At 37.5% G+C, this 21,143-nt stretch overlaps 1 protein-coding gene and 1 pseudogene across 2 annotated transcripts in view; one reads left to right on the top strand and one right to left on the bottom strand.

Moving 5' to 3' along the window:
• The window catches only part of PRKG1 (protein kinase cGMP-dependent 1), a 1,391,770-nt gene that overhangs the window by 261,515 nt on the left and 1,109,112 nt on the right, over positions 1-21,143 (bottom strand). The gene's annotated exons all lie outside the window — the stretch shown is intronic.
• On the top strand, positions 78-1,985 carry LOC101447437 (E3 ubiquitin-protein ligase Mdm2-like; annotated as a pseudogene).

The raw sequence follows: 21,143 nt of genomic DNA, 5'->3' as shown, positions 1-21,143 counted from the left end.
CTGGGTGTCGGACTTCCCCACACCCCATGACCCCTGGAGAGACCCCTGCTCCAGGTGTGAAAAACCCTGCACGGCAGATGTGCAATACCAACATGTCTTTATATACTGATGCTTACAGCACCTCACAGATTCCTGCTTGGGAACAAGAGACCCTGGTTAGACCAAAGTCTTTGCTAGTGAAGTTGTTAAAGTCTATTGGTACACAAAAGGACACTTACACAATGAAAGAGGTTATATTTTATCTTGGCCAGTTATTATGGCCAAATGATTATATGACAAGAAGCAACAACATATAGTATATTGTCCAAATGATCTTCTAGGGGATTTGTTTGGAGTGCCAAGCTTCTCTGTGAAAGAACACAGGAAAATATATACAGTGATCTATAGAAACTTGGTAGTAGTCAATCAGTAGGAATCATCAGATTCAGGCACATCTGTAAGTGAAGATAGGTGTCACATTGAAGATGGCAGCAATCAAAAGGACCCTGTGCAAGAGTTGCAGGAAGAGAAACCTTCATCCTCAAATTTTATTTCTAGACCAAATACCTCATCTAGAAGGAAAGCAATTAGCGAGACAAGAAAATTCAGATGACAACTGGTAAGCAATGAGGAAAGTACCACAAATTTAAAAGCATTTTCCTTTCCTTTGATGAATGCCTTGCTCTATGTATAATAAGGGAGATAGGTTGTAAAAGAATCTGTAGCAATTAATTGACAGAGACTGCATCAATTCTGGATCTTGATGTTGGTATAAACAAATGTTCTAGTGATTGGTTGGACCAGGATTCAGTTTCAGATCAATTCAGTATAGAATTTGAAGTTGAATCTCTTGATTCAGAAGATTATAGCCTTATGGAAAAGGACAAGAATTCTCAGATGAAGATGATGAGGTACATCAAGCTACTGTATATCAGGCAGAGGAGAGTGATGCAGATTTGATTGAAAGAAGATCCTGAAATTTCCTTAGTTGAGCATTCATGCAATAAACAAATCCTCCCCTTCCACCTTATTGCAACAGATGTTGGACCCTTTTTGAGAATTGGCTTCCTGAAGATAAAGGAAAGGATAAAGGGGAAATATCTGAGAAAGCCAAACTAGAAAAACTCAACACAATTAGAAGAGGACTTTAATGTTCCTGATGGCAGAAAAATGACTCTGAATGACTCTAAAGAGTCATACATTGAGGTAAATGATGATAAAATCACACAAGCCTCTCAGTCCCAGGAAAGTGAGGATGGTTCTCAACCATCAGCTTCTAGTAGCTTCATTTATAGCAGTCAAGAAGATGTCAGAGACTTTGAGAGGGAAAAAAAACAAAAGATAATGAAGAAAGTGAGAAGCGGACTTGGCTCAGTGGTTAGGATGTCCGTCTACTACATGGGAGGTTTGCAGTTCAAACCCCGGGCTTCTTTGACCCATGTGGAGGGGGCCCATGCGCAGTGCTGATGCACGCAGGGAGTGCCGTGCCATGCAGGGGTGTCCCCCACATAGGGGAGCCCCAAGCTCAAGAAGTGTGCCCCGTAAAGAGAGCTGCCCAGTGCGAAAGAAAGTGCAGCCTGCCCAGGAGTGGTGCGGCACATACGGAGAGCTGACACAACAAGATGACGCAACAAAAGGAAACACAGATTCCCATGCTGCTGACAACAACAGAGGCAGACAAAGAGGAGCACAACAGAAGCGGACAAAGAAGAGCATGCAGCAAATAGACACAGAGAGCAGACAGCTGGGGGGGGGGGGGGGAGGGGAGAGAAAGAAAATAAATCTTAAAAAAAAAAAAAGAAGAAAGTGTGGAATCTAGTATCCCCTTAATGCCAATGAACCTTGTGTGATTTGCCAAGATCAGCCTAAAAATGGCTGCATCATCCATAACAAAACGGGGCATCTTATGGGGTGTTTTACATGTGCAAAAAGATAAAAAGCTAAATAAGCTCTGTCCAGTATGTAGGCAACCAATTCAAATGATTGTGCTAACTTATTTCCCCTAGTTGACATTTCTGCAAAAGTAGAATTATATATTTCTAACTATATAACCTAAACCCTAAAAATATAGACAGTTATTTTTGAAACATGAATTTTATTTTAATTTTTTTTACATACATCAAAGTGAAAAAGTATCTCAGTCCATGCAGATTGCTTCTCCTTAATTTACCTACTTGGGGTGGGGATGGAGGTTAGATAATATTTACTTCCTTTTAGGAAAATTTCACTTCTGTTTATATCTTTTATTTGGGTTTTAATGTAATATGAATTGGCTATATAGCTCGTCCTTCATTCCTACTACCCCTCATATTTTAAATCATTTCTATTTTCTTTTAAATGAGACATGTCTAATTTTTCAAAAATATAAGTAGGGCATTTAAAGACAACTTATTTAGTACCTTTCTGCTAAGGAGATAAAGTTTGTGAGAAATTAAATATTTAAATTTTAGATACTCTTAAACTCTCTGATCCTTAGTTTTTCTGTTCTTTCAGAGCCTCTTAAAATACTCTTTACAGATAAAAAAGAAATTGGTAGTTATATTTGGTACTATAGAAGTAAAAAATATAGTACTTATTTCCAGCCTTTTTGGTATAGTAAGTGATAGGTGGTGATAGTGATGTCCATTGAGAAGTCTTTGAGGACAACCATCTGGAGCTTTAAAGTTCCAGAGAGAATGTGGAGTTATCCTGGGGGGTCCAATATAATATACAATTTCAGAATTTAGTGGGAATTGATTGTTTCTCTTACATGGAAAATAATTTTTAAAAAATTAAAAATTAAAATTAAAAAAAAAAAATGTAAGCCACTTTAAAGTACCTTCTTGGGCTGGATTACTCAGTCCCTGTTAGTTGCCTAGGCAGACCTTCGCTTAAGAACAGTTTTAGAAACCAGTGAATTCAGAAAGATAAATTCAGAGATTAAACAGAAGAACAGTTCATGTTAAAAATAGCTGGAAAGGTCAACTTTTCTCTAAAATATCCAGAAAATATGTATCACTTTACTTCAAGAATGACAGGGTCATAGGATTCTACAATGGTTCTCAAACTGTGTAGATTAATTTTTTGATTTATATTTACATATGAGTCCTTAAGCAAAATAGCATGAATAACCAAAATTTTGGACAAGTGGAATTGAGTTTTGATTTAAAGTTCCAATGTTTTTCTCCTGGGTTTGACAGTATGAGGACAAAATCAACTGAACTATGACTTTTGAACTGAGGGATAATTTTACACAGCAAATTTGTGTCTAGCAGATTGTTATAGATAGATTTCAGAAAAACAAAAACCCATGTACACATTACTTATCTGCGTATACATACTATGTAAGTAGAAAACAGATGGCTGAAGGTATCGGTACTTAATCCAGAGCTATTCTCAAAAACAGTAAAGCTTAATTAATTTGGGATTTATGATACTTCCAACTAGAACTAACCAGAATACATCCTTCCTAAGAAGAGTTAGTATAAATGAGATAATTTAATGTACATTCAGAGTATATGTATGCAGTAATTATGCTGTTTACAAAACAAATCTATGTGCATATGGAATCTCATTCTAAATGCCTATGGATTACTAAGGTAGTCTTGATAGTCTAACTTTTTAGGCTTAGTATAACATATTATTCATTGATTTACAAATTAACAATTTATTAAATGATTAACAAAAAAGAAAGAATCCATTAATTGATATTGTCCTAATGATTAAATCATATGTAATACAGACTACTGTTGTAATTGCTACCAATCATAAAAATAGTATATAAATTTATATACAAATTATACAAAATAGTATAAATCACCTTTTTATACCCATTAAATATACATATTTCAGGAAAGTCTGAATACATACTAAATGTTTGAAATTGGGAATCACAATCAGAAAAATTGTGAATTACAGAAAAATACGATCTTTGTCCCTGATCCCTGCCTCTTCTCCAGGGATAGTTATTATATCTTAGAGGAGGGGGTCTGACATCAAGAAGAAGAAAAGGAGGCGGACTTGGCCCAGTGGTTAGGGCGTCCCTCTACCACATGGGAGGTCCCCGGTTCAAACCCCGGGCCTCCTTGACCTGTGTGGAGCTGGCCCATGCGCATAGCTGATATGCGCAACTAGTGCGGTGTCACGTAGGGATGTCCCCCGCATAGGGGAGCCCCACGCACAAGGAGTGCGCCCCATAAGGAGAGCTGTCCAGAGCGAAAGAAAGTGCAGCCTGCCCAAGAATGGCACCGCCCACACAGAGAGCTGACACAGCAAGATGACACAATAAAAAGAGACACAGATTCCCATACCGCTGATGACAACAGAAGTGGACAAAGAAGATGCAGCAAACAGACACAGAGAACAGACAACCGGGGTGGAGGGGGTAGGGGAGAGAAATAAATAAATAAATCTTTAAAAAAAAAAAGAAGAAGAAGAAAAACTTCCTAAAACAATTTTGGGATTTTCTTTTCTGGAGTCTAAATCAGTGAAGACCACTAAGGACATTCTTAATTCACTATTAATTCTCTGAATTTACTCAGACAACCAGTCCATGGAAAACAGGATCACCTACCAGCTCCATCAGTTATAAAATATGCAGTTATGTTGGCAACAAGCATAGTATTTCTTGTCACAGGGCTCCTCCATTTAGCAGAGCTCTTCTCATCAGAGATGTGTAGATTTGGATTATATAGGGGTGATGAAAAAGACTGGCAGTCAGTTATTTAAACATAAATTTCTTCATGTTGTTACCCATGAATTTTGCTGGTTTAGAATCTAAAGTCTTAGATAAGATTTATATTGGAGACAACTATCACACCTGTAAACAGAAGATCTCTTCTCCAATGCACTGTCATTGAACTAGTTCTCTACTAACAGTGACAACAATACATTTTTGAGTACATTATGCTGCTATGATGGTCCATTTTCCTTTGATGAGACAAATGTCAAGGGAACTTTTTCTCTTCTGAAGCATTTTCTTCACAGGCTCTCAAATTAGATTTCCCTAAGAGCTAACCTCATCAAGTCTCCAATTTTTAGGTACTCTCCTTCCTATCCTCTAAATGAAAATTAGTTTGTCCTCATATCACCAACCATAAATTAAAAGAAATACCACAAGAAAAAACTACCAAAGTTTGGAACATTTTTTTCTAACTACTGCTTTTCCCATACCACCACCCTGTCACCTGTAGAAAAACTATAGATTTTTTTCTATTCCAATTTCATGTCTCACCTTCTACTCTGGACACTCCCATTATTTTTATTATTACTTCCCATACCTCTTGGGATGAACAACCATTTGGCTCCAAAGCTGCTCAAACTAACTTACAAAGTCCTCCTTTACCAAGACTGAACTTCAGGCCTAGATGAGAAGCAAACCCTTGTTAGGAGAATCTAGTCATTAATTTCATTAGTTTAAATCAACATTTTTTATTAGTGTCTTCTATGAATGAGACACTGAACTTGGTAGTGAGGCTACAAAGATACATGGGCCACAGTCCTTAATTTGAGAAGCAACATAGTGCAGTGGTTAAACAGGTAGATACTGGAAACAGACTGCCTGGTTACAAATTCCAGTCTTGTAAACCTAAGCAAATCATTTTTCTGCTAAGCTATCTCTTTGGCAAAATATAATCATATAGCCACACACAGATTGCTCTGAGGATTAAATTAGTTATTCACAAGGTATAAGGCCTATCACATTGCAAGAACTATATACCTGTAAAAAAATTTTTTTCAAGGTAAGTGTAGTGTAAGAAGGTAGAATTGCATACCAGTAATTTATAATGCATAATATGTATTTTTTCCAGGTAGCCAAACATTCCCCACTGGAGGGAGAGGAAGGGGAAGGCCTTCTGGAGCAGGGTACTTATAAGTATTTATAAAGGTACAGAGATGGTGAATTCATGTGGTTTGTATGGAGAAAGGTGAAACAATCAGACTGACTGAATCTTTCAACTCAGGGTTGAAATGGATTTACTTCTATTGGTCCATCCCTCAACTTTAATACCATTAATCCTGACCTTCAAGGTCAATCTCTCTGAACAATCAAAAGGCCTTATGTGGCCTTCCTTGTTATCTCCTCTATCACAGAAATATAACAACAAACTCCATTCCCAACCTAACTTTGTATTCTAAATTCAGATATATCCCTAACTGATGCTCTGCGGACTGGAAAGAATACAGAAATACATCCTGAAGAGTCAAAAAATGGAAGCTCAGCAAATTAGGCACATACTTTGTCTTGTCTAGACATTTAACCAGGACCACTCCACCAAGATCTGCCCATCCTGGTGCCTGTGGAATGGAAGGATGGTTTTAAGATTACCACACTCATGATCCTCACTCTAACCCCAAGGAACACTGAGCCACTGAGGATGAGAATACTCTCTCGTATTAAACAAGGAGAGCTGTGCTCACCAATGACTTGAGGCCCTCCACTCTTCAGGGGCTGACTCACAGAGCCCTCAGAGAACCTACACACTTTAGCAGAAGCCAAAGTACAAGCAGAAAATATGGCTCTTTCATCACATACAGTTATCTAATACTTAAGCATAGAGAGCTGGCCTATCATCGGCCCTCAAGGCAACTGTGGAGTTCACCAAGACCAATCAAGACCCAAGACCCACATAACTGGGACCAAGTGCATGAGTGTATGCTGTATCGATTGTGGAGGATCTGTGCCTACGCATTTGTTCCTTCGTACATTCCTTGGTGTCGTGACAGCCCATGATGAAATATTCCTCACTTGCTTATAAAACTGTTTATAAAACCCTTCGTCCTGAACTTTGCCTTGTTCTTTCTATGATACATTCTACTATTAGGTATTTATGCTCCATTCTTGCTGTCTCTCTTGATGATGTAATCAGGGCCCTCTCTCTAATGAAGTACCCACTTGTATCTGAACCCCAGGGATTGCTCTATAAATCAGTCTCATCCCACTGGATGGAAGAGGTTTTATGAGCCCAGGATTTCTGCCAGGCCTAAGCCTTGTCCTGACCAATTATCTATGGTCAGACCATGAGAACACATTGACTTGCAATTCAACCTTACCTATGGTATACTTTTATGAAGGTGCTGGGGTTGATTTTTACTGGCTCCCACCTGATTAAAGTGAGGGATATGAAAGTTCCCAGGTCAAGATATACTAGGACTGTGCAGGCTCATCCTATAAAATGGATTTATGACTTGTATGTGACTGTTCCAAGCCAGTAGGTGGCTAAGAATCAAAATTGCTATACCCTTGCCCCTTAGATAGTTTGGAGTTGCCAACAAGGTATAAGGAACTCCTGCAGTGGGCCCACGTGTAGCATCTTAAATAACCTGATGGATTGTCACCACAGTGAGTTGGAATTATCGGCAGCTCCTATTCTCATGGGATCTAAGAGACCAAGGGAAGCCACACTTCCATTTGGGAGTATACTATTGTGTTCCTTTTGTCCCTTGCTCAATGCAACCCATTTATAATAATCTATGTAGTGGGTTGAAACCTGCATCTTTTATTTTTTTATTTTCATGGACTAGAACAAAGAGTATCAAGAGTGCATCACACATAGTAAGGAAATGTATAATTTATAAAACTTTTATATGTATATGTGTGAATACTTACATGAGTACTAGACCCTAGTGTAAAATGTATTTCTTACTACAACAAACAATATGTTGATAAAATAAGTTGTTTTTTGTTATTTATAAAGTCCATAACACTTTAGAACAGTGAGGTACTTTTGCTTCTATCTCAATTCATATTTTGGAACTTTGTTATCATGAATCAAAGCACTTACATTGGATTTTTTTTCAATTTTAAAAATATTTCATTTTTGAAATGGTGTGTATAGGTTGAAAGTATTGTTTTTTCCTCTTTCTAAGGGATGTATATTCTTCATTTAAGTAAAATGACACTTTGAGTCTACTTATCCCTTTATTTTCTCATCTGGCTCACCTGACTTTCCCCTTTATGCCCTGACCTTTTCCACATTCTGAAAAAAAAATGCAATTGTTTTTATTTTTGCATACCTAAATAACCAATATTCCAAGTTAACCTTTAGCACTTCTCATAGTGCAAAAAAATTATATAGGCTTTTGTGCAACTGACACTGAAGGCTATATTCTTTCTCTGAATCTCAAATATCATTGAGTTCTTTGTGCCTTAGGTGGCCCAGATCACATCATTATCCTTTAAGCCTCTTGAATACCTTCAGAGTTTATGATTCAAAGACAGCTGTTGACCCATCAATGGCTACCAGGACTACCTGAATCCTCTCCCTGAATATCAGACAAAGGAGGAGAAAACCTGACCTGAAATTCCACAAATGCTTGGGTTTGCTTTGATGTTTAACTGAGCTTTTCAAAGATATCATTTTCCAAATGGATTTGCAATCTCTGTTAATGCTTTCAGAGATATATGATTCAAGTATATTCATATAAAACAATGATGACAAGAAACATCAAGACAGGCATACAAAATGCTGAATATCCCTAAAAAGAATACTTCATTTCAGACCTAGTTGTTTCACAATAGAATAAAACTGTTTATAGAATAGAAAAGCAAGCATTTCCATTCCACATAATTAAACTATAACTCACATTTAACAATTTGATCTATAAAAGCAATTAGATTCGGCAGAACGTGGAAATTGTTTGCCCTGACAGATTATGAAATGTGTCACAGGGAAGCATACAATTTAGTGCCTCAGACTAATCATATGAAGTATAAATATGTTTTGAAGTTTCAACCAAAATAAATACAGCATTCAAAAAGAATAAATATTAATCTTGTTTTTCATGAACTCTATAACAGAAATATCTAAGTGACTCAAAAGTCTATAGAATTCACTCAATATTCTACTTCTTTAGGATTTTTAAATGGACATTCACATTTCTCTTTGAGAAGGCACTATTTAGTTTAAAGAGCATCTTGAGTCACTGAGGACTCAAGAAGGGAAAAAAAGAAGAAACAATGAAGAAGGGAAAACAGGATTTAGATTATTGAGAGAAGAAAGGGCTCATTACCCATCAATGTGAGTTATGGAAGAGGATGTGATTCTAGCCTTGACAATATTTTGTTTCTATCTCTCTAGACTGGCTTGAGAGTGGTCTTGTTCAGAATTGATGTAATAGAAACATTATGATCCTGCGTCCTTTTTCATGCCACAATATACTCTATAACCACTCAGAGACAGTGCACTGAGATAGGGCTGATGTGCTTCTCAAAATTTAGGAGGCAAAGAAAGACTGCTTCCAGAAAGAAAGTGAAATCAATGTGTTTATTTCAAGAGCACTAACCAATCAAAAGGACACAAGCCAAAGGACTGCAGTAGGGTTCTGGAGTCCCTCCTGGATCATGGGGAAGTTTTAGGGACCCCAGGAAAGGGTTAGGACAGCAGTAAGAAGCTGTGGTGGTATGAAGCTATATGTACTCCAGGATAAACACGTTCTTAAATTTAATCCATTCCTGTAGGTGTGAACACTTTGAAGTAACATGAGGTTACTTCAGTTAAGGGATAGTCCACATCAATCAGAGTGGGTTTTAAACTTATTACTGGAGTCCTTTATAAGTAGAATGACATTTAGACAGACAGAAAGAAAGCCCTAGGAAGCAAGAAGCTGAAATCCAAGTGTTCCTGGAAGAGAAATGAGAGGCCAGGAGAAGATCTCACATGCAACGCCATGTGCCAGAGAAGCCAAGGACCAAGGATCACAGGCAGACAGCCCTGGAATACCAGCCTTTGGGGAGAAAGCATGGCTTTGATGATGCCATGATTTGGATGTTTTCCTTCTCTCAAAACCATAAGCCAATACATTCCTTTGTTTAAGCCAACCCCTTCCATGGTATTTGTTTGAGCAGCCCAGGAGACTAAAAACAGGAGCCTTTGGAAAAGGCTATTTACCAACTGGTACAGTAGTATTCCAATGTGTTAACAACATGCAAACCCATGGATGGCCAAAACATTAGAAGGAGCATGCTTAGCAGTGGCACACAGAAAGAAGAAGTTCAGACAAAACATGTTTAAACAATGTGTGTGCATGAATTAGGGACCATAGGTGGAGCATTATAAATTTTTTGGTCATTAGAGAGAACTGTGTTCTTGTTATAAATTATATTTCCTTAGCCTTGGCCACCTGAATGAATTATACATTTAGACAAGCTTCTTCCCTGGTTTTCCAATGAGCAGTCACCAGGCAACCTACTCATTAAAGTTTTTGCTTCCCAAGTGCCTTGACATCAGAAAGTGGGGATCCTGGACCCAAGATGTGTGCATTTCAGTCACAAATCTGAATGATACAGGTGAGGGCCAATTTTATGTGTCCAACTTGGACAAGTTATATTTGGTCAAGCAAGTACTGGTTTGATTGCTACTGGGAGGGTGTTTCATAGATGGATTTGCATCTACAGTAGGTTGATTGCATCATTTAAAATCAACAACGGAGACTGCCTTCAGCATTTAGGGAAGTCTTATCAACTAACTATTTGGCGATCTTGAAGGTAGAACTGAGGATTTCAGAAGTCAGAAAGAATAATTCAGTTCTACTTTGGCCAGTCTGCTTCTCTTGGGGAATTCAACTTCATACTCATTGGAATTTCCAACTTGTGGCCTGCCCTGAGGAATTTGGCCTTGCAGATCCCCACAGTGCCATGACCCAATTCCTATAATAAATCTCTTAATAGTTATATATTTTCTTTCTCTATAGAATGCTGATTAATATGACACATACCCCCTGGAAACTAATAGGCTGCCATTTAGATGTATGTATCAGTCTCAAATGATACTTATATATTATACTAAAAGTCAGAGTACTAAAAGTATACTGGTTAGTGATATAAGACCCAGGTATTTTTCCTGCTGTGATAGGAGCCTAGACCCTAAGCATAGTAAAATTCACTACGTTAATGTTCCATTGGTACCTATTCTTTGGACTCAATAAGGGCCCATCTCCTATTCTTGTGACTTCAAACTCTTACACTCACAGGCTACAACATGGTATCTTTACAGATATCCACCACAAATCAGAAAAGCCAGGACTATTGTCATCTAAACATCCAGACATGTTTTTCCTACTTTTTTTGGTGATATGTCTAGTTCATTTAGTGTTGTGAGCACAGATTTGCAGAACCTGGTTACTTTGGAAGCCCTGACTGTTAACTTATTTGCATTTGAGTGGAACCACACGGGGTTGAGGCTGCACTCTTGTGTATTTATTTCCCTATTTCTAGCAATGGAGAAAAGGAACTGTTTTTAAAAGAAATTAACTACTCTTAACTTTATTCATAAGTTCTTTTGATTTCTCTCTACTACCATTTCTGGATAAGCAAATGGTAATAAAGATCAGTTCAAATCCTAGTAATTCTCCTGACCATAATATGATTTAATATTTTATAGCAACTAAGAACTCACTTCTACATTCCCGTGTTAATTCATATCATAAACAATAATAGCTACTATTAATTTAATAATTAGTAGATGCCAGACAATGTGCTAAGTATATCTCAGTTAGAATAACAACTCTTTGAAGTCTTATAATCTCCATTTTACTAGAACAAAACAAAAGCTTGGACAAGCCCAATAATTTTTCTTATATTGCTCAGCAAGTAATCTTTAGAGGCAAAATTTGAATTCAAATTTGCTTTAGAAGATGTGCTCACAATTTGCAGAAAAATTGATTTTCTTACTTCGGAAGAAAAAATATCAGAACATTTTGATAGTAGTAATCCTGGGAAAACGTGCAGTCTTGAACTTTATTGCCTCTCTATTACAGTCTACTCAGTTCTATCATTAAAAATGGATTTCTAAAACACTGTAGTAGTTCCACAACTTTCCTATTCAAAAACTTTAATAGGTTGATTTCCTCTATGGCACAATGTTGGTGCCATACTTTGGCACTTAAGACCCTGCAGGATCTGGCACTGGCTTAAATATTTCCCTTGCTTTCTATACCCCATTCCAGGACGTTGGCAATCTTTTAAACATGTCTTCACTTGTGTGTTTAGCTGCTCCTGTTCCCTCAGCCTGGAATGTTCTTCCACCACCCTCCTTACTTATAAAACCCAGTTCAAAGTTACCTTCTCTAATAATCCTCGATTCTTCAAATAGAAAGGCCTTACTTAGCACAGCTCACTTTTGCAAACTCTATCATTCCACCTTTTGTTCACAGTCATTTATATATCTATCTTATACCCAAATAAGAGCAGAGTCCATATACTTTTTTATCTGTTTCCAATGATGAGGACCACTGTGCCTTATGCTTCAGAGAGGCTCAACAAATATTTGTTAAATTGAACCAACTTGATTTGGAGTTAAAGTATTACTTGTTTTATGCTTCTTTCAAAACACAAATACCCTTGACAGGTTAATGCATTAAGTTTTGTGAAAACTTTATTCACAGTTTCAAATTTACAAAAAAAGTATCATATATATTAACTTCTATCATTATAAGAGGCCCTTTGGATGGTAGTAGAAACATCACTACTATTGCCATTTTTCAGACAAAGGAGAACTAAGAATAATCACATAGCTATTTCTCACATCCAAAAAACACATTTTATGTGAAAACCACAACACTAAGCATACACCTCAGTTATAATTTATTCACTGCCACCTTGAGATGGAATATAGTAGCGTTTCTTAAAGACGCTACCTATTAGAAGTTTATAAGCATCCTGAAATGGGAGCTTGTTTAATTATTTTTAAGGTTGTTTGTTTAGAGGAGACATTTTCCAGCAACAGTTTTGAAATAAATCTGTTCAAAAGTTAGTTTTTCATCAGTGAATCAATGGATCATGTGGATCAATGACATTGGGGCGGGGGGGGGGGGGGGGGAAGGGGGGAGGGAATGGGCAGCACCAGTGTTTGAGACTAAACAATGCGGTCAGATTTAGTAATATCACTTAAGGGGCTATGGTCAGAGACTTCTTATGGATGGAGCCACATTTAAAAAGTAAATGTAGACTGTAGTATCATACTATATACTATTTAATATGTAATATGTAATATATAATATGCCATTATGTAGAATGATGTGTTTGTCCCTCAAAAGTAAATTTTCTATATAATTCCTTTTACCATTTAACCTGATTTGGTTGAAATACACTTATATTGCAGTGCTCATTTTACTTATTAAAATACATCTATGGGATATGTTGGATCTTTTCTAACTGACCTGGGCTCATCAATGTGATTGTTGAGTTCATGTGTCAACTTAGCTAGGTTATGGTGGTCTAGTTGTTTGGTCAAGGAAGCACTGGCTTGATTGTTACTGTGAGGATATTTCATGGGTTTTTAATAATCAATCAGTTGATCTCATCCATGGCTGTGTATTAGTACATCTACAGTCAACTAAGGGCATTGCCTTCAGCAATGAGAAAGTCTCATCCACTCAGCTGAAATCCTTAAAGGGAGATGATGATTTCAGTAGTCAGAAAGATTTCTATCATTACTTTAGTCAGCCATCTTCTCCTGGGGAATTCAGCAAAACTTCAATCATTTCCCAGTCTACAGCCTGCCCTATGGAATTCAGACTTTCTAATCCACACAGTCCTGCGAGCCAATTTCTATAATAAATCATGTGAGTCCTGTTTCCCTGGAGAACTCCCACTAAAACAGTAATTATTACCTCAGCTATTGTCCAAACCCATAACACGATTATGCTTTCTGTGGTAACTGAGGCAGAAGGCCAGATAATCTTACACGTCCAACCCCTACACTGACTTTTTGTAGTTCTGTTTCTTTCCTTGCTGCCAAGCTGTTAGCTCTAACTTCCCTTGACCTTCAGGATCTTTTCTCAGGCAAATATTCCAATATGCAAACCCTCAAATCAGTTCATTTCCACAAAGAGTTAAACACTTACAATGCATGGGTCAACACCTGCAATAAGTTGAACCATGGTCCCCCCCACCCCCCCCCACCCCCCAAAAAAAAGTCTGTGTCCTAATCTCCAGAATTTATGAATGTGGCCTTATCTAGAAAAGGGTCTATGTAGATGTAATTAATTTAATGATCCTATAACAAGATCATCTTTATTATCTGGGTAGATTCTAAATCCTACGACAAGAGTCCTTAAAAGAGACGTACAGAGAAGACACAGACCCAGAGAAGAAGGCCATGTGAAGGTGGAGGCAATGATTGGAGTGATGTGGCCATGAGCTCAGGAGTGCCAGGGAAGCCACCAGAAGCTGCAAGAGGCAAGGAATAGATTCTTTTCTAGAGCTTCCAGAGGGACCACAGCCCTGCCAATACCTTGATTTTGGATGTTTGGCCTCCAGAATTGTCAAAGAATAAATTTGTGTTGATTTAGGCCACCAAGTTTGTAGCAATTTATTACAGCAGTCTCAGGAAATTAATCCATTGCATCTCTAAGAAATGGGGAGACACAGATAAGTAAGCCTTTAATAAGCTTACCATTTGGGGCCAGGGGCAGAAGTTAAATCAGAAAATTTCAAAGTAACATAGAAGGGCTTTGCTAGAGATATTGTACAACATAAAAGGCATAGTGACATGGGGTTTCAGAGAATGACTCCCAGAGAATTAGTGGCTGATCAGAGTCTTGTTGTATGAAGAGGAACTAACCAGATGAAAAGGTAACTACTGGGATAGAAGAGAGGAAAGCCAAAAGCTCAGGATTAGGGGATGGCAAGGTGTGTGAATGATTAACTAGATTGACTAGTCTTGTTAATTTGACTAGAGTCAAAGTTAAGGCAGCAAGCTGTAGGACCTGAGATGTAAGAGTTACTAAGGTGGACTTGGATAATCTGTTCCCTTTGACATTTTTCTTTGAGTGATGGGAGACACTGATGCGGTTTAAGCAAGGGGGAGACAGGGAGTAAAGGAGAGAGGTCGGTCTAAAATGGTTTAGAGCCAGAAACATAGCAGTTTCTCAAATAGTTTTTGAATGAATGCATGAATTTCTCAAAAAATGAATGCAGAGCAGTAGGCAATTAGGGAACATAGACGTAAAAGTGAGTTTTGGAATTATAAGTTATGATTTTTTTTTTCAAGAGAGATGCCTGAGGATACATTATATCTATACATCCAGGAGGCAGTTAGAAATCCTGTTTCTAATGAATCTGTGTTTGGGAAACCACAACTAATTTAGCCGTATAACTTCTAACTTTGCCTGCCCATTAATATCACCAGGGAGCTTCTAAAATTGGTGATGCCTAGGCCTTCTTCCAAGCATATTTAATTAGTATCCCTAGAGCTGGGCCCAGTACACACTGAAGTTCTCCACATGACTCCAGTGTTCAGCCAAGACTGAAAATTTCTACACTAAAGCACCAGGCTCCAACGCAGGCCTAGGAAAGGGCTTCCCTTTCAGTAAAGTATCTGTACTGTGACTTTCTTGAACTTCACTTCACCTCTATAGTAATATAGGTGATGGGCACCTCTTAAAGGCACAGCTCAACCACTGCTTTCTCTCAGAAGCCTTCTCTGAGGGCTTTTAAACAGAAACTATTCCCTTCTTCTTTTCCTAGTACTTTTATATTCATCATGAGCTTGGAGGAAAGGTCTATGGGTCCAAACAAGAAGTCAAACAAGATGAAACCAGCCTATATTGGAAGGAATGTCAGTTGTGAACATTTAAATCCCAGGTGAAGAAGAGATCCAGTGTACGGATAGCAAAGGATGGAATGCCTGTTACTTTGGGATAAGGATGTGCCAAGCTTTCTGCTTCCACTGGGGAGAGCAGGACATACTAGGCCAGGATAGTAACTTCCTGCCTGCATATTAGCAGTCCAGTCAGAAACTGGAAACATCACCACAGGTCACAGCACAAGGCTTTTTGATAGGTTCTTGAAGCGCTGTCTTTAATGATTTTCACAATTTGGGGGATTCATGAATGATTCATATCACAGCCTTTGCAAATAGCAAGGATCCTTTGTACAATATTACTTTTTTAACTTGGGAATTTCATGGTATAGAGTCAGAGGAAAAGTCAGGTTAAATCTTATTTTAGCACTATTGCTCATTTCTGAGAATTCCTTACCAGGCACAGGACGGTTCTATTGCACTAATATTCCAGAGCCATAGAAATTGATGTGGGTTTAGATGTAAAGAAAATGGTGTCTATAGTGTTCAAAATATCAAAACCAATTCTAAGCAGGCATTTAAACTTTTCTGAAGCACACATACCTTAGGGCAAAAATAAACTAAGCTTCGAAACAGTACACCTGGGAACTATTTAACACAGCCATGAGGTTACACACAGTCCAAAGAAAACCTCAGGCACAAGTTACACAGAACAATGAGGTATAACCTTTTCCTTTTCTCCCAGAAGTTATCCTTAAGGGGGTACACTGAAGTGAAGATGATAATAGATGAGTGTTTTCCAGAAATCATGTATCTCTAGAGGAGGAAGACCCAGAAAAAAAGACTAACAGAAGGGTAATTGCCTGGTTTAACTCTGCATAGAGTACACTAGGGAGAGTAGGAAATGTACAATCTTGTTGGAAATTAAAGGCGCTCAGCCTTGTAGGGTTTTGTTCTCGAAATGTGTGCAGTGAATAAATGGCTCGTGCAGATAAGAACAGTGCACATCTGAAGAGTAAAGAAGTGAAAAGCACATAGGACTCTAAGTAAAAGACAAAAAATTAACCATGGTCTGTTTGACTAAAAGCTCTGTGGACAGCTTCTCCTTACCATGCTGGGAGCAGTAATCCTTGGAAAGAACAACACAAAACATGTAGCTACTTTTCCTGTCATGAAATGTAAAGATGTAACTTTCTTCTTTTGAAAACAGATCCAATTGAGTCAAATAATTGCCTGTGTGTGTTTTAATGTTAAACAAGTTTGATAAACCAGTTTCAGTATCAAATTTCCTAAAGCAGAAAGTTACCCCTCAGAGACAAAGTAAAAATTATCCTAATTACTGCCTTCTTTTCATCCCATTCCCAACAATTGTTTATATCTGTCAACTTGGACAAAATGAAGTACAAAATAGATGCAGTTTTCAGGATTGTTTAGAACAGCTGTTCTCATTGTAGGTTGAGACCACGTGTATTAGAAATAAAATATAATATTTAGAAAAATACAGACCCTATGCCTCATCTTGAAGGATTCTGACAGTAAAATCTCTTTATATGCTCACTTACTAGAATGCAGGCCATTTACAATACAAGTTCTGTGCCATTTCACTGAAAAAGAAAACACACACACAGGGTCCCCTGTATTTAGTTTTGCAAAACCTTCTCTTTGGGTCTTTGTGGTTGCAGTCACAACCATCCTTCAGACAGGCTGTTTCTAAAGAAATGTGGGTGCTGAGATTAGGTGAACTATACTTGAGCCACTATCTACTGACCTAGAGGCATGTAAACAACCAACTGGAAAAAATTAGGCCCCTTAAGCTGCTTACTTACTCAAGCATAATTCAATGGTTTGATTTATTGATTTAATGTCTTCTTTTACTAATATAATATAACCTGAACAGACACAGTTACAAAACTTTTAAAATTGAGATATAATTTACATATAATACATTTAAAGTGTCCAATTCAGTACTATCTTGTATACTCACAAAGTTCTGCAACCATCACCACTCTCTAATTTGTCATACCAAAAATAAACCCCATATCCATAAACATTCACTCCCTATTTACCCTAACCCGAACTCCTGCCAATCAATAACATAGTTTCTGTCTCTATGGATTTACCTATTCTGGATATTTCATATAAATGGAATCATATAATATGCAATCTTTTTGTGTCTAACTTCTTTCACTTAGCATGGTATATTCCAGGTCTGTTCATGATTCAGTATGAATCAGTACTTCCTTCCTTAAGGATGTGGAAAGTGTAATTTAGTGTATTACCTCCTTGCCTCTGGAAATCAGTCGTTAAAGGAAACATATTCATAGTGTATATTGCACCTGGAAATAATATTTATATGGTCATAATTCCTGTCTTGTGCCTTTTCCTTTCTTGTGTGTAGGCTAAATCTCCACTCAATAAGTGCATACAGATCAGATAGTCCCTTCATTTCATTTTTTCTTGGTGACATCCTTCCCAGGGCCCACCATTCTCTGGGCAATTTTCTCCCTTTACAGCCTGCTGACAAGTTGTCACATGGGGATTTCCTTTTAGCATCATCACGGAATTTTCTTTCAACTCACCAACTATGAAACCTCTCTTTTCCTTTACTGAATTTCTCAGTCTTTTTGGTGGAATACACATTTTAGTATCTTTCTGAGAGGGATGAGAGATAAACATTTTAAAGATGTGTATATTTCTGAAAATTTCATCATATTTGATGATAGTCTATCCGGGTGTGCAATTCTGGATTGCATAACACCATCCTTCAGAATTTTGAAAGCATTGTGTCTTTGTTTCCCAGATTCCAATGATTTTCCTTCCTGACACTTTGTGACCTGTTTTTGTTTTTGTTTGTGTTTTTATTAATTTCTGGAAGACTTTAGCATTCTTGATGTAGTATCTTGTTATAGGTCTTCGTTTTATATGGAGTACTGAAGGAGCCATTTTTTGGTCCTTAGTTTTACCATTTTTTTGAGGTATAATTAGAGTACAATAAACTGTACATATTTATGTATAAATTTTGATGAGTTTTGGCATGTGCATTCATTCATGATACCATCACCATAATAAAGATGCTAAGTATATTTCTCATCCCCCAATTTTCTTTATACATGCTTTGCATCAATCACTCCTGCCTCTCTCTCTGTGCAGCCACTATATTGTTTCTGTCCCTGTTGCATTTTCTAGAATTTTATATAAATGAAATAATAGAGTATGTACTCATTTTTGTTTCTCATTTTTCACTCAACATAATCTATTTGAAATTCATCCATGTTGTAGTACGTATTAATAGTTTTTCCTTTTTATTACTGAGTAGTAGTCTATTGTGCCACAATTTGCTATCTATTGACCTTTTGAGGAACATTTTATTAGTTACATTTTTAGTTATTACAAATAAAGCTGTACAAAACATTCCTGTTCAAGTCTGTGTGAACATTTGCTTTCATTTCTTTTGGGTATATACTTACGGCTATTCTAGTGTATGTGTAGTGATTTGTAGTTGCAATTTGCATTGTAGTTGCAATTTGCATTCCCTAAAAACTAATGATGTTGAATATTTTTCATGTTCCTAATTGTCATCTATATATCTTCTTTGGTGATGTGACTATTCAAATTTTGTATCCACTTAAAAAATGGCCTTTTGGGGAATCAGATGTGGCTCAAGCCATTGGGCTCCCATCTACCATATGGGAGGCCCCGGGTTCAATTCCTGGGACCTCTTGGTAAAGGCAAGCTGGCCCACACTGCAGAAAGCTGGTAGCCTGTGATGTGGAGCTCTGACACAGCAAGATGATGTAACCAAAGGAGATGCAGAGGAGAAACAGTGAGAGACACAGCAGACCAGGGAGATGAGGTGGCTCAGCAATTGAGTGCCTCTCTCCCACATCAGAGGTCCCGGGATTGGTTCCCGGTCCCTCCTAAAGAGAAAGATGAGACAAAAAGATAAGTAGACATGGAAAGGACACACAGAGAATGGACACAGAGAGCAGACAGTGAATGCAAACAATGGGGGGTGGGGAAAAAACACTTAAAAATGACTTTTGCTTTAGTATTATTGAATAATAGGAATTATTCGTAAATTCCAGATACATGTACTTTGTTGGAAATAATTTTACAAATACTTTTTCCTAGTTTGTGTCTTGCTTTTTCATTTTTATAACTGTTTTTTGAAAAGCATTTTTTTTATTTTGATGAAGTTTGTTTTTTTCTTTTACAGACTGTTTTTGTGCCCTACTTTAAAAATTTTGCCAAAGTTAAGATTACCAAGATGTTTTTCTATACTTTCTCCTAGAAGTTTTAGCTTTTACATTAGAATAGATGATATACATTTAAACTTAATTTTGTAGTAATGTAAAATTTTTTATTGTAGATGACTATTCTGTTGTTCAAGTATTGTAAGAGTTTGAAAATTTTTGTGAATCACAGAGAAGAGCACATTCTTAAACTAATACATTCCTGTGGGTATGGGGCCTGCTTTTTGTTTGTTTGTTTGTTTTGAGGTACCTGAGAAGTAGTCACTCACTATGGAGCTACACCTACTCCCCAGATGCATTTGATTCAGTTAATAGGCCTTGACTGGATCGATATTTTTTGTGTGTGTGTGTAAAAGTGTAATTATTGAAAAGCAGAGAACTCACAAAAGAGTACCCTTAATTTAGGAATTTTGCATTCTAAAAGAAGAGTTGAAACCTTTGAACAGGATGGCTTTTTATTTAAATAGAAATTAAGAGCATGAGATTCAGTCATATCAAGGGTCACATTGTGCTGTTCTTGGGAATTCACTTATTTCACCAGTCTGATGGCACAGCATCACTGTTTTCAATATTCTCGAAGGCAATGGGTTTAGAAATTTTGTGGATTAGAAGAGTTATGAATGGCATGACTTGCTGAGGATAATACCAAAAAGCACATGGATAGACATCAAGCTATGTTGGGAAAGGCTTGTGGTAGAAATGGGTCTATTCCTGATTCTCTACTCCCATAGGCTCTTGCAGCTGGAGGTAGTTGTATTTGTTCTCTCTGCAAAGTTCATCTAGATATGGGGAGTAGAACATTTCCTCTCTTGGAATGTATTTCTGGGCATAGACAGCTTTCAGTTGGAGTTGTTTGTATTTGGTCCAAGAATCTGTTCCAGAGTGAGTCTGCAGAGCTCCTCCAGTGGAATGTGCTTCTCAGTGTTATTGGGAACAACTTCCTCACTTGATGAACTTCTGCTAGATTCTTTCTGCTCAGCATCTGCACTGGCATGCTCTTCTCTTAATTTGTTCCTGGTGGCCTTTGAATTCATCACTCTCTTTTTCTCTCAGAAGTTCTCTCTGTCTATTCAGTTCATTGTTGTATTCCTCTCTGTGCAGGCAACACAAATCTGAGAAATTGTTTTTCTTTGAGGACTTTCTCACTGCTGTATAGTTCATTTTTATTCAATTCTGGATGTCTAAGAGGAAATTTAGGACTAGCAAGGGCAATAGCCATAAGGCAGGTGAGGATGAGAAGCCTATTGTTTGTCATGAAGATTATAGGACCAACTAGAAGATACTGGAGATACTGGACTGGGAGGTCTCATATGCAAGCTTTTGTATCCTCATGGAGTTCAGAATGGTCACCCTCTGATTAGATCACCTTTGATCAGATCACTTCAGGGCCTTTGATTGGATTAAGTCG

This window comes from Dasypus novemcinctus, chromosome 6 (assembly GCF_030445035.2).
Source record: "Dasypus novemcinctus isolate mDasNov1 chromosome 6, mDasNov1.1.hap2, whole genome shotgun sequence".
Taxonomy (NCBI): Eukaryota; Metazoa; Chordata; class Mammalia; order Cingulata; family Dasypodidae; genus Dasypus; species Dasypus novemcinctus.
Note: the sequence above shows the minus strand (reverse complement) of the source record. Positions and strands in the feature narration are given on the sequence as shown.